The following is a 9,735-nucleotide window of genomic DNA, read 5'->3' as shown; positions in this document are numbered from 1 at the left end:
ACACACGCGAGACAGATCCATGAATGGGGGCTGAAACCAAAAAATAAAAAGCTTACAGCACTCAGTATTCCCAGGCGGTCTCCCATCTAGGTACTGACTGAGCCCAACCCTGCTTGGCTTCTGAGATCGGACGAGATCAGGCGTTCCCAAGGTGGTTTGGCCGTAAGCGAAAGAAGCTGGATTTAAAGGCCTGTTATAGCTAGTCAGCCAGCTATCTGAGTGCTAGCCAGCTATCTGGGCTGGAATTACATTGGAAGGCCTTTTATAGATAGATAGATAGATAGATAGATAGATAGATAGATAGATAGATAGATAGATAGATAGATAGATAGATAGATAGATAGATAGATAGATAGATAGATAGATAGATAGATAGATAGATAGATAGATAGATAGATAGATAGATAGATAGATAGATACTTTATTATGCTAGCTAACAGCTAAATGACACCATGAATGGGGCTGAAACCAAAAAATAAAAAGCTTACAGCACTCAGTATTCCCAGGCGGTCTCCCATCTAGGTACTGACTGAGCCCAACCCTGCTTGGCTTCTGAGATCGGACGAGATCAGGCGTTCCCAAGGTGGTTTGGCCGTAAGCGAAAGAAGCTGGATTTAAAGGCCTGTTATAGCTAGTCAGCCAGCTATCTGAGTGCTAGCCAGCTATCTGGGCTGGAATTACATTGGAAGGCCTTTTATAGATAGATAGATAGATAGATAGATAGATAGATAGATAGATAGATAGATAGATAGATAGATAGATAGATAGATAGATAGATAGATAGATAGATAGATAGATAGATAGATAGATAGATAGATAGATAGATAGATAGATAGATAGATAGATAGATACTTTATTATGCTAGCTAACAGCTAAATGACACCATGAATGGGGCTGAAACCAAAAAATAAAAAGCTTACAGCACTCAGTATTCCCAGGCGGTCTCCCATCTAGGTACTGACTGAGCCCAACCCTGCTTGGCTTCTGAGATCGGACGAGATCAGGCGTTCCCAAGGTGGTTTGGCCGTAAGCGAAAGAAGCTGGATTTAAAGGCCTGTTATAGCTAGTCAGCCAGCTATCTGAGTGCTAGCCAGCTATCTGGGCTGGAATTACATTGGAAGGCCTTTATAGATAGATAGATAGATAGATAGATAGATAGATAGATAGATAGATAGATAGATAGATAGATAGATAGATAGATAGATAGATAGATAGATAGATAGATAGATAGATAGATAGATAGATAGATAGATAGATAGATAGATAGATAGATAGATAGATAGATAGATACTTTATTATGCTAGCTAACAGCTAAATGACACCATGAATGGGGCTGAAACCAAAAAATAAAAAGCTTACAGCACTCAGTATTCCCAGGCGGTCTCCCATCTAGGTACTGACTGAGCCCAACCCTGCTTGGCTTCTGAGATCGGACGAGATCAGGCGTTCCCAAGGTGGTTTGGCCGTAAGCGAAAGAAGCTGGATTTAAAGGCCTGTTATAGCTAGTCAGCCAGCTATCTGAGTGCTAGCCAGCTATCTGGGCTGGAATTACATTGGAAGGCCTTTTATAGATAGATAGATAGATAGATAGATAGATAGATAGATAGATAGATAGATAGATAGATAGATAGATAGATAGATAGATAGATAGATAGATAGATAGATAGATAGATAGATAGATAGATAGATAGATAGATAGATAGATAGATAGATAGATAGATAGATAGATAGATACTTTATTATGCTAGCTAACAGCTAAATGACACCATGAATGGGGCTGAAACCAAAAAATAAAAAGCTTACAGCACTCAGTATTCCCAGGCGGTCTCCCATCTAGGTACTGACTGAGCCCAACCCTGCTTGGCTTCTGAGATCGGACGAGATCAGGCGTTCCCAAGGTGGTTTGGCCGTAAGCGAAAGAAGCTGGATTTAAAGGCCTGTTATAGCTAGTCAGCCAGCTATCTGAGTGCTAGCCAGCTATCTGGGCTGGAATTACATTGGAAGGCCTTTTATAGATAGATAGATAGATAGATAGATAGATAGATAGATAGATAGATAGATAGATAGATAGATAGATAGATAGATAGATAGATAGATAGATAGATAGATAGATAGATAGATAGATAGATAGATAGATAGATAGATAGATAGATAGATAGATAGATAGATAGATAGATACTTTATTATGCTAGCTAACAGCTAAATGACACCATGAATGGGGCTGAAACCAAAAAATAAAAAGCTTACAGCACTCAGTATTCCCAGGCGGTCTCCCATCTAGGTACTGACTGAGCCCAACCCTGCTTGGCTTCTGAGATCGGACGAGATCAGGCGTTCCCAAGGTGGTTTGGCCGTAAGCGAAAGAAGCTGGATTTAAAGGCCTGTTATAGCTAGTCAGCCAGCTATCTGAGTGCTAGCCAGCTATCTGGGCTGGAATTACATTGGAAGGCCTTTTATAGATAGATAGATAGATAGATAGATAGATAGATAGATAGATAGATAGATAGATAGATAGATAGATAGATAGATAGATAGATAGATAGATAGATAGATAGATAGATAGATAGATAGATAGATAGATAGATAGATAGATAGATAGATAGATAGATACTTACACACGCGAACAGCTAAATGACACCATGAATGGGGCTGAAACCAAAAAATAAAAAGCTTACAGCACTCAGTATTCCCAGGCGGTCTCCCATCTAGGTACTGACTGAGCCCAACCCTGCTTGGCTTCTGAGATCGGACGAGATCAGGCGTTCCCAAGGTGGTTTGGCCGTAAGCGAAAGAAGCTGGATTTAAAGGCCTGTTATAGCTAGTCAGCCAGCTATCTGAGTGCTAGCCAGCTATCTGGGCTGGAATTACATTGGAAGGCCTTTATAGATAGATAGATAGATAGATAGATAGATAGATAGATAGATAGATAGATAGATAGATAGATAGATAGATAGATAGATAGATAGATAGATAGATAGATAGATAGATAGATAGATAGATAGATAGATAGATAGATAGATAGATAGATAGATAGATAGATAGATACTTTATTATGCTAGCTAACAGCTAAATGACACCATGAATGGGGCTGAAACCAAAAAATAAAAAGCTTACAGCACTCAGTATTCCCAGGCGGTCTCCCATCTAGGTACTGACTGAGCCCAACCCTGCTTGGCTTCTGAGATCGGACGAGATCAGGCGTTCCCAAGGTGGTTTGGCCGTAAGCGAAAGAAGCTGGATTTAAAGGCCTGTTATAGCTAGTCAGCCAGCTATCTGAGTGCTAGCCAGCTATCTGGGCTGGAATTACATTGGAAGGCCTTTTATAGATAGATAGATAGATAGATAGATAGATAGATAGATAGATAGATAGATAGATAGATAGATAGATAGATAGATAGATAGATAGATAGATAGATAGATAGATAGATAGATAGATAGATAGATAGATAGATAGATAGATAGATAGATAGATACTTTATTATGCTAGCTAACAGCTAAATGACACCATGAATGGGGCTGAAACCAAAAAATAAAAAGCTTACAGCACTCAGTATTCCCAGGCGGTCTCCCATCTAGGTACTGACTGAGCCCAACCCTGCTTGGCTTCTGAGATCGGACGAGATCAGGCGTTCCCAAGGTGGTTTGGCCGTAAGCGAAAGAAGCTGGATTTAAAGGCCTGTTATAGCTAGTCAGCCAGCTATCTGAGTGCTAGCCAGCTATCTGGGCTGGAATTACATTGGAAGGCCTTTTATAGATAGATAGATAGATAGATAGATAGATAGATAGATAGATAGATAGATAGATAGATAGATAGATAGATAGATAGATAGATAGATAGATAGATAGATAGATAGATAGATAGATAGATAGATAGATAGATAGATAGATAGATAGATACTTTATTATGCTAGCTAACAGCTAAATGACACCATGAATGGGGCTGAAACCAAAAAATAAAAAGCTTACAGCACTCAGTATTCCCAGGCGGTCTCCCATCTAGGTACTGACTGAGCCCAACCCTGCTTGGCTTCTGAGATCGGACGAGATCAGGCGTTCCCAAGGTGGTTTGGCCGTAAGCGAAAGAAGCTGGATTTAAAGGCCTGTTATAGCTAGTCAGCCAGCTATCTGAGTGCTAGCCAGCTATCTGGGCTGGAATTACATTGGAAGGCCTTTTATAGATAGATAGATAGATAGATAGATAGATAGATAGATAGATAGATAGATAGATAGATAGATAGATAGATAGATAGATAGATAGATAGATAGATAGATAGATAGATAGATAGATAGATAGATAGATAGATAGATAGATAGATAGATAGATACTTTATTATGCTAGCTAACAGCTAAATGACACCATGAATGGGGCTGAAACCAAAAAATAAAAAGCTTACAGCACTCAGTATTCCCAGGCGGTCTCCCATCTAGGTACTGACTGAGCCCAACCCTGCTTGGCTTCTGAGATCGGACGAGATCAGGCGTTCCCAAGGTGGTTTGGCCGTAAGCGAAAGAAGCTGGATTTAAAGGCCTGTTATAGCTAGTCAGCCAGCTATCTGAGTGCTAGCCAGCTATCTGGGCTGGAATTACATTGGAAGGCCTTTTATAGATAGATAGATAGATAGATAGATAGATAGATAGATAGATAGATAGATAGATAGATAGATAGATAGATAGATAGATAGATAGATAGATAGATAGATAGATAGATAGATAGATAGATAGATAGATAGATAGATAGATAGATAGATAGATACTTTATTATGCTAGCTAACAGCTAAATGACACCATGAATGGGGCTGAAACCAAAAAATAAAAAGCTTACAGCACTCAGTATTCCCAGGCGGTCTCCCATCTAGGTACTGACTGAGCCCAACCCTGCTTGGCTTCTGAGATCGGACGAGATCAGGCGTTCCCAAGGTGGTTTGGCCGTAAGCGAAAGAAGCTGGATTTAAAGGCCTGTTATAGCTAGTCAGCCAGCTATCTGAGTGCTAGCCAGCTATCTGGGCTGGAATTACATTGGAAGGCCTTTTATAGATAGATAGATAGATAGATAGATAGATAGATAGATAGATAGATAGATAGATAGATAGATAGATAGATAGATAGATAGATAGATAGATAGATAGATAGATAGATAGATAGATAGATAGATAGATAGATAGATAGATAGATAGATAGATAGATAGATACTTTATTATGCTAGCTAACAGCTAAATGACACCATGAATGGGGCTGAAACCAAAAAATAAAAAGCTTACAGCACTCAGTATTCCCAGGCGGTCTCTCCATCTAGGTACTGACTGAGCCCAACCCTGCTTGGCTTCTGAGATCGGACGAGATCAGGCGTTCCCAAGGTGGTTTGGCCGTAAGCGAAAGAAGCTGGATTTAAAGGCCTGTTATAGCTAGTCAGCCAGCTATCTGAGTGCTAGCCAGCTATCTGGGCTGGAATTACATTGGAAGGCCTTTTATAGATAGATAGATAGATAGATAGATAGATAGATAGATAGATAGATAGATAGATAGATAGATAGATAGATAGATAGATAGATAGATAGATAGATAGATAGATAGATAGATAGATAGATAGATAGATAGATAGATAGATAGATAGATACTTTATTATGCTAGCTAACAGCTAAATGACACCATGAATGGGGCTGAAACCAAAAAATAAAAAGCTTACAGCACTCAGTATTCCCAGGCGGTCTCCCATCTAGGTACTGACTGAGCCCAACCCTGCTTGGCTTCTGAGATCGGACGAGATCAGGCGTTCCCAAGGTGGTTTGGCCGTAAGCGAAAGAAGCTGGATTTAAAGGCCTGTTATAGCTAGTCAGCCAGCTATCTGAGTGCTAGCCAGCTATCTGGGCTGGAATTACATTGGAAGGCCTTTTATAGATAGATAGATAGATAGATAGATAGATAGATAGATAGATAGATAGATAGATAGATAGATAGATAGATAGATAGATAGATAGATAGATAGATAGATAGATAGATAGATAGATAGATAGATAGATAGATAGATAGATAGATAGATAGATAGATAGATACTTTATTATGCTAGCTAACAGCTAAATGACACCATGAATGGGGCTGAAACCAAAAAATAAAAAGCTTACAGCACTCAGTATTCCCAGGCGGTCTCCCATCTAGGTACTGACTGAGCCCAACCCTGCTTGGCTTCTGAGATCGGACGAGATCAGGCGTTCCCAAGGTGGTTTGGCCGTAAGCGAAAGAAGCTGGATTTAAAGGCCTGTTATAGCTAGTCAGCCAGCTATCTGAGTGCTAGCCAGCTATCTGGGCTGGAATTACATTGGAAGGCCTTTTATAGATAGATAGATAGATAGATAGATAGATAGATAGATAGATAGATAGATAGATAGATAGATAGATAGATAGATAGATAGATAGATAGATAGATAGATAGATAGATAGATAGATAGATAGATAGATAGATAGATAGATAGATAGATAGATACTTTATTATGCTAGCTAACAGCTAAATGACACCATGAATGGGGCTGAAACCAAAAAATAAAAAGCTTACAGCACTCAGTATTCCCAGGCGGTCTCCCATCTAGGTACTGACTGAGCCCAACCCTGCTTGGCTTCTGAGATCGGACGAGATCAGGCGTTCCCAAGGTGGTTTGGCCGTAAGCGAAAGAAGCTGGATTTAAAGGCCTGTTATAGCTAGTCAGCCAGCTATCTGAGTGCTAGCCAGCTATCTGGGCTGGAATTACATTGGAAGGCCTTTATAGATAGATAGATAGATAGATAGATAGATAGATAGATAGATAGATAGATAGATAGATAGATAGATAGATAGATAGATAGATAGATAGATAGATAGATAGATAGATAGATAGATAGATAGATAGATAGATAGATAGATAGATAGATAGATACTTTATTATGCTAGCTAACAGCTAAATGACACCATGAATGGGGCTGAAACCAAAAAATAAAAAGCTTACAGCACTCAGTATTCCCAGGCGGTCTCCCATCTAGGTACTGACTGAGCCCAACCCTGCTTGGCTTCTGAGATCGGACGAGATCAGGCGTTCCCAAGGTGGTTTGGCCGTAAGCGAAAGAAGCTGGATTTAAAGGCCTGTTATAGCTAGTCAGCCAGCTATCTGAGTGCTAGCCAGCTATCTGGGCTGGAATTACATTGGAAGGCCTTTTATAGATAGATAGATAGATAGATAGATAGATAGATAGATAGATAGATAGATAGATAGATAGATAGATAGATAGATAGATAGATAGATAGATAGATAGATAGATAGATAGATAGATAGATAGATAGATAGATAGATAGATAGATAGATAGATAGATACTTTATTATGCTAGCTAACAGCTAAATGACACCATGAATGGGGCTGAAACCAAAAAATAAAAAGCTTACAGCACTCAGTATTCCCAGGCGGTCTCCCATCTAGGTACTGACTGAGCCCAACCCTGCTTGGCTTCTGAGATCGGACGAGATCAGGCGTTCCCAAGGTGGTTTGGCCGTAAGCGAAAGAAGCTGGATTTAAAGGCCTGTTATAGCTAGTCAGCCAGCTATCTGAGTGCTAGCCAGCTATCTGGGCTGGAATTACATTGGAAGGCCTTTTATAGATAGATAGATAGATAGATAGATAGATAGATAGATAGATAGATAGATAGATAGATAGATAGAAGATAGATAGATAGATAGATAGATAGATAGATAGATAGATAGATAGATAGATAGATAGATAGATAGATAGATAGATAGATAGATAGATACTTTATTATGCTAGCTAACAGCTAAATGACACCATGAATGGGGCTGAAACCAAAAAATAAAAAGCTTACAGCACTCAGTATTCCCAGGCGGTCTCCCATCTAGGTACTGACTGAGCCCAACCCTGCTTGGCTTCTGAGATCGGACGAGATCAGGCGTTCCCAAGGTGGTTTGGCCGTAAGCGAAAGAAGCTGGATTTAAAGGCCTGTTATAGCTAGTCAGCCAGCTATCTGAGTGCTAGCCAGCTATCTGGGCTGGAATTACATTGGAAGGCCTTTTATAGATAGATAGATAGATAGATAGATAGATAGATAGATAGATAGATAGATAGATAGATAGATAGATAGATAGATAGATAGATAGATAGATAGATAGATAGATAGATAGATAGATAGATAGATAGATAGATAGATAGATAGATAGATAGATAGATACTTTATTATGCTAGCTAACAGCTAAATGACACCATGAATGGGGCTGAAACCAAAAAATAAAAAGCTTACAGCACTCAGTATTCCCAGGCGGTCTCCCATCTAGGTACTGACTGAGCCCAACCCTGCTTGGCTTCTGAGATCGGACGAGATCAGGCGTTCCCAAGGTGGTTTGGCCGTAAGCGAAAGAAGCTGGATTTAAAGGCCTGTTATAGCTAGTCAGCCAGCTATCTGAGTGCTAGCCAGCTATCTGGGCTGGAATTACATTGGAAGGCCTTTTATAGATAGATAGATAGATAGATAGATAGATAGATAGATAGATAGATAGATAGATAGATAGATAGATAGATAGATAGATAGATAGATAGATAGATAGATAGATAGATAGATAGATAGATAGATAGATAGATAGATAGATAGATAGATAGATAGATAGATACTTTATTATGCTAGCTAACAGCTAAATGACACCATGAATGGGGCTGAAACCAAAAAATAAAAAGCTTACAGCACTCAGTATTCCCAGGCGGTCTCCCATCTAGGTACTGACTGAGCCCAACCCTGCTTGGCTTCTGAGATCGGACGAGATCAGGCGTTCCCAAGGTGGTTTGGCCGTAAGCGAAAGAAGCTGGATTTAAAGGCCTGTTATAGCTAGTCAGCCAGCTATCTGAGTGCTAGCCAGCTATCTGGGCTGGAATTACATTGGAAGGCCTTTTATAGATAGATAGATAGATAGATAGATAGATAGATAGATAGATAGATAGATAGATAGATAGATAGATAGATAGATAGATAGATAGATAGATAGATAGATAGATAGATAGATAGATAGATAGATAGATAGATAGATAGATAGATAGATAGATACTTTATTATGCTAGCTAACAGCTAAATGACACCATGAATGGGGCTGAAACCAAAAAATAAAAAGCTTACAGCACTCAGTATTCCCAGGCGGTCTCCCATCTAGGTACTGACTGAGCCCAACCCTGCTTGGCTTCTGAGATCGGACGAGATCAGGCGTTCCCAAGGTGGTTTGGCCGTAAGCGAAAGAAGCTGGATTTAAAGGCCTGTTATAGCTAGTCAGCCAGCTATCTGAGTGCTAGCCAGCTATCTGGGCTGGAATTACATTGGAAGGCCTTTTATAGATAGATAGATAGATAGATAGATAGATAGATAGATAGATAGATAGATAGATAGATAGATAGATAGATAGATAGATAGATAGATAGATAGATAGATAGATAGATAGATAGATAGATAGATAGATAGATAGATAGATAGATAGATAGATACTTTATTATGCTAGCTAACAGCTAAATGACACCATGAATGGGGCTGAAACCAAAAAATAAAAAGCTTACAGCACTCAGTATTCCCAGGCGGTCTCCCATCTAGGTACTGACTGAGCCCAACCCTGCTTGGCTTCTGAGATCGGACGAGATCAGGCGTTCCCAAGGTGGTTTGGCCGTAAGCGAAAGAAGCTGGATTTAAAGGCCTGTTATAGCTAGTCAGCCAGCTATCTGAGTGCTAGCCAG

General features: G+C 39.7%; 22 non-coding genes and 1 pseudogene across 22 annotated transcripts; all 23 read right to left on the bottom strand.

The window, feature by feature from the left end:
• Positions 1 to 49: 49 nt before the first annotated feature.
• On the bottom strand, positions 50 to 168 carry LOC134304424 (5S ribosomal RNA). The gene has a single exon (XR_010007864.1). It is a non-coding gene; the product is annotated as a 5S ribosomal RNA (ribosomal RNA).
• Positions 169 to 481: 313 nt separating this feature from the next.
• LOC134304422 (5S ribosomal RNA) lies at positions 482 to 600 on the bottom strand. The gene has a single exon (XR_010007863.1). It is a non-coding gene; the product is annotated as a 5S ribosomal RNA (ribosomal RNA).
• Positions 601 to 913: 313 nt separating this feature from the next.
• Positions 914 to 1,032, bottom strand: LOC134304421 (5S ribosomal RNA). The gene has a single exon (XR_010007862.1). It is a non-coding gene; the product is annotated as a 5S ribosomal RNA (ribosomal RNA).
• Positions 1,033 to 1,352: 320 nt separating this feature from the next.
• On the bottom strand, positions 1,353 to 1,471 carry LOC134304420 (5S ribosomal RNA). The gene has a single exon (XR_010007861.1). It is a non-coding gene; the product is annotated as a 5S ribosomal RNA (ribosomal RNA).
• A 325-nt stretch (positions 1,472 to 1,796) lies between these two features.
• Positions 1,797 to 1,915, bottom strand: LOC134304419 (5S ribosomal RNA). The gene has a single exon (XR_010007860.1). It is a non-coding gene; the product is annotated as a 5S ribosomal RNA (ribosomal RNA).
• A 325-nt stretch (positions 1,916 to 2,240) lies between these two features.
• On the bottom strand, positions 2,241 to 2,359 carry LOC134304418 (5S ribosomal RNA). The gene has a single exon (XR_010007859.1). It is a non-coding gene; the product is annotated as a 5S ribosomal RNA (ribosomal RNA).
• A 309-nt stretch (positions 2,360 to 2,668) lies between these two features.
• LOC134304416 (5S ribosomal RNA) lies at positions 2,669 to 2,787 on the bottom strand. Its single transcript, XR_010007857.1, has one exon. It is a non-coding gene; the product is annotated as a 5S ribosomal RNA (ribosomal RNA).
• Positions 2,788 to 3,107: 320 nt separating this feature from the next.
• Positions 3,108 to 3,226, bottom strand: LOC134304415 (5S ribosomal RNA). Its single transcript, XR_010007856.1, has one exon. It is a non-coding gene; the product is annotated as a 5S ribosomal RNA (ribosomal RNA).
• Positions 3,227 to 3,535: 309 nt separating this feature from the next.
• LOC134304414 (5S ribosomal RNA) lies at positions 3,536 to 3,654 on the bottom strand. Its single transcript, XR_010007855.1, has one exon. It is a non-coding gene; the product is annotated as a 5S ribosomal RNA (ribosomal RNA).
• Positions 3,655 to 3,959: 305 nt separating this feature from the next.
• LOC134304413 (5S ribosomal RNA) lies at positions 3,960 to 4,078 on the bottom strand. The gene has a single exon (XR_010007854.1). It is a non-coding gene; the product is annotated as a 5S ribosomal RNA (ribosomal RNA).
• A 309-nt stretch (positions 4,079 to 4,387) lies between these two features.
• On the bottom strand, positions 4,388 to 4,506 carry LOC134304411 (5S ribosomal RNA). The gene has a single exon (XR_010007853.1). It is a non-coding gene; the product is annotated as a 5S ribosomal RNA (ribosomal RNA).
• A 309-nt stretch (positions 4,507 to 4,815) lies between these two features.
• On the bottom strand, positions 4,816 to 4,934 carry LOC134304483 (5S ribosomal RNA). The gene has a single exon (XR_010007917.1). It is a non-coding gene; the product is annotated as a 5S ribosomal RNA (ribosomal RNA).
• A 317-nt stretch (positions 4,935 to 5,251) lies between these two features.
• On the bottom strand, positions 5,252 to 5,371 carry LOC134304432 (5S ribosomal RNA; annotated as a pseudogene).
• A 305-nt stretch (positions 5,372 to 5,676) lies between these two features.
• Positions 5,677 to 5,795, bottom strand: LOC134304482 (5S ribosomal RNA). The gene has a single exon (XR_010007916.1). It is a non-coding gene; the product is annotated as a 5S ribosomal RNA (ribosomal RNA).
• A 317-nt stretch (positions 5,796 to 6,112) lies between these two features.
• Positions 6,113 to 6,231, bottom strand: LOC134304481 (5S ribosomal RNA). Its single transcript, XR_010007915.1, has one exon. It is a non-coding gene; the product is annotated as a 5S ribosomal RNA (ribosomal RNA).
• A 309-nt stretch (positions 6,232 to 6,540) lies between these two features.
• LOC134304480 (5S ribosomal RNA) lies at positions 6,541 to 6,659 on the bottom strand. Its single transcript, XR_010007914.1, has one exon. It is a non-coding gene; the product is annotated as a 5S ribosomal RNA (ribosomal RNA).
• A 308-nt stretch (positions 6,660 to 6,967) lies between these two features.
• Positions 6,968 to 7,086, bottom strand: LOC134304479 (5S ribosomal RNA). The gene has a single exon (XR_010007913.1). It is a non-coding gene; the product is annotated as a 5S ribosomal RNA (ribosomal RNA).
• Positions 7,087 to 7,399: 313 nt separating this feature from the next.
• Positions 7,400 to 7,518, bottom strand: LOC134304477 (5S ribosomal RNA). The gene has a single exon (XR_010007911.1). It is a non-coding gene; the product is annotated as a 5S ribosomal RNA (ribosomal RNA).
• Positions 7,519 to 7,830: 312 nt separating this feature from the next.
• LOC134304476 (5S ribosomal RNA) lies at positions 7,831 to 7,949 on the bottom strand. The gene has a single exon (XR_010007910.1). It is a non-coding gene; the product is annotated as a 5S ribosomal RNA (ribosomal RNA).
• Positions 7,950 to 8,262: 313 nt separating this feature from the next.
• On the bottom strand, positions 8,263 to 8,381 carry LOC134304475 (5S ribosomal RNA). The gene has a single exon (XR_010007909.1). It is a non-coding gene; the product is annotated as a 5S ribosomal RNA (ribosomal RNA).
• Positions 8,382 to 8,698: 317 nt separating this feature from the next.
• On the bottom strand, positions 8,699 to 8,817 carry LOC134304474 (5S ribosomal RNA). The gene has a single exon (XR_010007908.1). It is a non-coding gene; the product is annotated as a 5S ribosomal RNA (ribosomal RNA).
• A 309-nt stretch (positions 8,818 to 9,126) lies between these two features.
• LOC134304473 (5S ribosomal RNA) lies at positions 9,127 to 9,245 on the bottom strand. Its single transcript, XR_010007907.1, has one exon. It is a non-coding gene; the product is annotated as a 5S ribosomal RNA (ribosomal RNA).
• Positions 9,246 to 9,554: 309 nt separating this feature from the next.
• Positions 9,555 to 9,673, bottom strand: LOC134304471 (5S ribosomal RNA). The gene has a single exon (XR_010007906.1). It is a non-coding gene; the product is annotated as a 5S ribosomal RNA (ribosomal RNA).
• Positions 9,674 to 9,735: the final 62 nt, after the last annotated feature.

Source organism: Trichomycterus rosablanca (genome assembly GCF_030014385.1).
Source record: "Trichomycterus rosablanca isolate fTriRos1 chromosome 5 unlocalized genomic scaffold, fTriRos1.hap1 SUPER_5_unloc_2, whole genome shotgun sequence".
Classification (NCBI taxonomy): Eukaryota; Metazoa; Chordata; class Actinopteri; order Siluriformes; family Trichomycteridae; genus Trichomycterus; species Trichomycterus rosablanca.
Note: the sequence above shows the minus strand (reverse complement) of the source record. Positions and strands in the feature narration are given on the sequence as shown.